The sequence below is a fragment of the Hydra vulgaris genome, chromosome 08 (genome assembly GCF_038396675.1).
Source record: "Hydra vulgaris chromosome 08, alternate assembly HydraT2T_AEP".
Taxonomy (NCBI): domain Eukaryota; kingdom Metazoa; phylum Cnidaria; class Hydrozoa; order Anthoathecata; family Hydridae; genus Hydra; species Hydra vulgaris.
The window spans coordinates 6,884,908-6,890,000 of record NC_088927.1 but is presented as its reverse complement, the minus strand read 5'-3'; the positions used below and the strand labels follow the sequence as shown (position 1 = coordinate 6,890,000).

Below are 5,093 nucleotides of genomic sequence, written 5' to 3'. Positions count from 1 at the left end.
GGCTAGTACATGTCTTTACAGGAATAAAATTTTTAAAAAATTTAGTTAAGAAATATGTTTAAAAGTATATATTTTCTAAAAGAGCACAAATTTTTCTTTTAAACTGGACTATTAACAAAAATTTGATTTTTAAATATTTTTTTACCAGACGGCCACCTTAAATCTTTCACAGATTAAATCCATTCAGAATACGCCAAAACTTGACCAGGCAGATGTAAAAAATATCAAATCATTTTACAAATATTTACAAGAGTTGACAACAGTTTCTGGTGATCCTTCTTAAAAAATCAGCGAATTTTACAGTCCTTAATCTGGAAGCGGATAACTTGCTTCAATTTTTATGTAGCAGTGCTTTTAAACATTTTTTTAATGTTAAGTTGAGCGTAACAATACCTTCATTGAACTTTCTAAATCTAAGGTATTAAAATGTGGTTATACAGAATAAGTATTGTTATTTTTGACCCAAACATTACCAATTTGGTAACAACACCACATTTTAACTACTTGTTCTTGTTCTTACTGGTTTTACTTGGGTCTTACTCCTAATAATGATTATGCTAAATAATTGATACTCTTCATAGATCATGTATTGCAATAAGAGTTAAACCATGTATTTTCACTTTATATATTCTTTACTGTTCTCATTTCCAAACAAACTCCTTTTTTTCGAGTTATAACAAATTTTTCTGGTTTGTAAGTTAACAAATGCAGCGATATATTAACTAATTTAGGCGCGGTGAAGTGTCCATACAACGACTAAAGGTTTTAGTTTAGGCACTTTTATAAATGAAGAAAAATTTGTTCAAATCTAAAAAAAGTTATTTATTTTTGCTCAATAGTCGTCCGAATATTTTTTTATTCGCATGATGATCGTGCGAATAGACTCGGTCCTAAATAGTGTTGCAAGTGCTATTGATGCTTCTCAAATTTAAAACAAAAAAAGGTTGTGAAACACTGTTTTCAAAACGAAATGGTTTATAAATACTATCTAGCAACACTGAAACCAGTTAATCTTTAATAGTTTTTATGCCTTTAGGACCCTTGGAAGTTCAAGTCCTTAATAACTAAGAATTAAACAAAATGTTATTATAAATAAATCAAATTTTTTATTAAACTAAATAAAACTAATATATCATATGCACAAGTATTATTACGCACTTTTTTCTTTTAGTTTAATTAGGTGCTCTAAGAAGTCCTAACGGACCAAATTACTGAGCACCCCGGAATAACATTTAACCAGGAAGTTCACGCCTCCTGCCTAACCAATCATACATTTATGGCTAGAGCCGGCTACGAAGCATGGACCTCTAGTTCTGAAGCCAGAACTTTAACTACTACACAATGGTTGCTTTCTTAATTTATTATGATAATTACTAAATTAATAAAATGGTTTTATGGTATTATGGTTGTTACATTTTTAATGTAATCTAGATACATACGATACATGTTACCGAATACATGATACATATTATCATTTATTTGATATAAATTAATAAAGATTAAAAATAATAAAATAATGACGTAATAGTAATAAAAAAATTATCCGAATGAGTTGGTTGTTTACCTAACTAATCCGTTTCAAATAGGAATAGTAATTCTTATTTGAAACGAATTACCTTTATTAAAGATACTTTACAGAAGGCTTTAGGTTAAATAAGCCGTTAAGTAAAAACTTATTCACATTGTACACTTATTTTAATTTTTTCTTCTTTTTATCTCTTTCATCTTGTCTAAAGTCAAGGTAATTGATTTTAGAAGGCGGTTTTTGTGATAACGACTATTCATGTGAAGTACTTGTATCCGCAGAGTTTATTAAACTATTTCTCAGAGCAGTAAATGCATTGTTGTAACAACATGATTGCAAAATTGACTCTTGCCTAGTGGTCTTCCCCCGGACGACGCATGCCCACTGGGTGCAACCCATACTTTTACAATGAGAGACTTGAATTTTTTTCAAACACCAAAATTTTCAATAATATCCTCAGTAACGGATCCAGGAATTTTTGGTGGAGGGGGTGAGTGGGGGTGGGGGGATATTTTAGGACTTTCAGATTCTAGTGAGGGGTCTTTATGCATACCCGAATCCCCTCCCTCCCCCCCTCCCACTGGATTCGTCACCAAATATACTTATATATATTTTATAATATAAAATATAGAATTATTAAAGGGGTCATAAGTAGTAGTTACTGTTATATTTCTACAAGTGAGATTGCTGATAACATAAACTTAACAGTAATCATCAAAAAGATTGCAAAAGTTTAAGCACGGAGGCTCGCCAGGGATTTTTTATAAACCACAAGTATGTTAATTTTGATGATATCGTTCTTTGTGACAAAATAAATTATTACTATTCGGTTTCTCTTAAAATGCACGTTTCACGTGCATTTTAAGAAAAGCGAATTTTTAGAGATTTTTTTTTTAATTTTTACATAGTATTTTTACATTACCGCATATGTTAAAATTCGCAATGCTATATAAAAGGTATAAAAATTAAAAAATTTGTTAAAACTTATTTTAATTTTGGAAGTTATAGAAGCCCGCGTAGCTCAGTGGTTAGAGCACTAGTCTTGTAAACTAGGGGTCGAGAGTTCAACTCTCTCCGTGGGCTGCATTTGTACTTTGTTTTAAAGTTTAAAATTTTAGAACATTGTGACCCTGTATTTAATATCATTAAAAGTTTTATTATTAATTAGTTATGATATATTAAATTAATAATATATTATAATATATTAAAATTTTTTCGCAACTGCTAATCATTTATGGTTGTTTCTAATTAACTAGAAATTTTTAGACTTAAGAAAAAAAATAATTTAGAATTAATTCTTTATTAAATTCTAAACATTCGCGTGTGACATTGTTAAGATTCATTTTTTGTAAGAGTCAGTCGGTCCGTGGTTAGTCTCAGTTTACTTACAAGTGGTAACAGTCAGTACCCTCTCCAATGATCAGATATATTATTCAGTACTAGCAGCAAGTAACCCGGGTTGCTTGCTGCTAGTACTGAATAATATATCTGATAAGCAAGTCGGGTTGGGGTAGATTAGGGTATTATGAGTACCTTAAGCAAAAATTGAAATATTTTCAAAAATAATTATGGTGGATCCAAAATTTTTGCAAATAAACAATTTTTAGGAATTACTACTCATGATCCGCATAGATAGCACCCGATATTGTTTCTTAAAAACACAGAGGTTTTAAGAAAGTAGCAAAAGTGCTCATATTACCCAGACCACTTGGTAATATGAGCACTTTAAAATGAGCTCAAAAAAATAACATTAATTAAGCAAGAAAATATCATCCAGACAATTAAAACTAATTTATTGAATATAACGTTATTAACAAAACTTATCAAAATATATTATGTTTTGCGCGGAAAAAAAATTATTCGTTATTTATTCAAATTTATTAACTCAAACCTTAAAATGATAAGATTTCAAATTTTTTGAATTTAAATTTCAGAAAGATGTCTAGTATTGTAAAAAAATTTTACTACAATTTTTATCTAACATATTTTTCGTTATGAAAAACTAAGTTTCATTACTTTAGCATCAAAATAACACCAAAACTTATAAGCTGTGGTGTTATTTTGCAGCATTCAGTGCCAAGCGGTGTTACTAATGTAGAATTAGATTGTTTTGTCTAGCCTTTTAATTATTTTAGAAAAAACATAACAATGTTTGTTAATATCTAGCTTAATGTAATGTTTACTTATCTTATACTATGTTGTTACTAATTAGTAACGTATTTTTTAAGAAAATACTTGAACTCAAGGGATTTTAATAATTGAACTCGAGGGACAATAGTAGTTAAACAGTTTAAATAATCATGTAAGCAACTCGTAAAGCATGTTTTATACATGGTCATTATTAATTGTGGTATTAAGAAATACTCAAGAAGTTAGAGATATCATAAAGTGTTCTATTAATGTTCCCTTTATTAACAATCTTCATTTAAAAGAGAGGAAAGCAGATGGCGTTTTTAAGTCGCTGTGTTAAAAAGACAAAAAAATAAATAATTATGAGCATAAGATAATAATTTATATAAAATATACGTTTATATAATAATAACTTTTCTTATGAGCATAAGATAATACATAACCTATACAATAGATATAACTTATATAACCTATACAATAGATATAACTTATATAACAACAACAACTTCTCTTATGTTAATTTTTCTTATTAAATAATTATAAAATAATTATGTTTAAATTAAAAAAACTATATACAACTATTTAAGTTTAAAACTATTATAAATAGTTACTTTAATCCTTAGAATTAGTTTAAATTAGTGTCTGAAGTAAGAAAAAAAAAAGACCGCTTGGCACTAAATATTTCATTACATCAACAAAAAAATAATAAAGTTTAGCTAATTAAAAAAATCTATCTTTTGAGATATACTAAAAAATGCTGAGTCTTATATTTCTTTCGGTACAATAGCTTTCTATACAATGACTGGTTACTTTATATAATTATAACTATTACACCAAAAACTTATCATAAAAAAGCAATTTTGTGTGTGTGTGTGTGTGTGTGTGTGGGGGGGGGGGGGGTTGGGGGGAGGGGTTATTATTATTTATTTTTTGTTGCATGAAGTTTGCCTTGATAAATAAATTTATTCATTTCTTACTTATTTTAACCAATTCTACTTTTTTATATCGTGAACAAAATTATTTTATATTAAAAATACTTCGAAAATGCTGTCTTTTGCAATAGGTAGTGCATATAAACTTGTACATTTTACCTTCGCCAAAAGATATACACAATTGATTATTGCAAATTACTTATGACTCAAAAGACTGAATTGGCTCAATGAAATTAATGAAATGCTCCATTTCAGTTCCGAATGTAAAGATCAAGTGATTTCAATTTTCGTCTTGAGAAACACAAAGCTTGCAAACGTCTAAGAGCCAAATACTTTTTGCTTTATAAAATAATATTTATTTATTAATAAATTTATTAATAAACCCTATTATAGAAGCAATTTTTTCTTTGATGTCAGAGTTTGTCAAATTAATCAATATGTTCTTAGACAGCTTGCTTGAAGTCCAAAGCGCGAGTAAAAAATAATCAATTGTTCAATAATTTAAA

The 5,093-nt window shown here is 28.2% G+C and overlaps 1 non-coding gene across 1 annotated transcript; it reads left to right on the top strand.

The window, feature by feature from the left end:
• The first annotated feature begins 2,535 nt into the window (after positions 1–2,535).
• Positions 2,536–2,608, top strand: trnat-ugu (transfer RNA threonine (anticodon UGU)). Its single transcript has one exon. It is a non-coding gene; the product is annotated as a tRNA-Thr (tRNA).
• Positions 2,609–5,093: the final 2,485 nt, after the last annotated feature.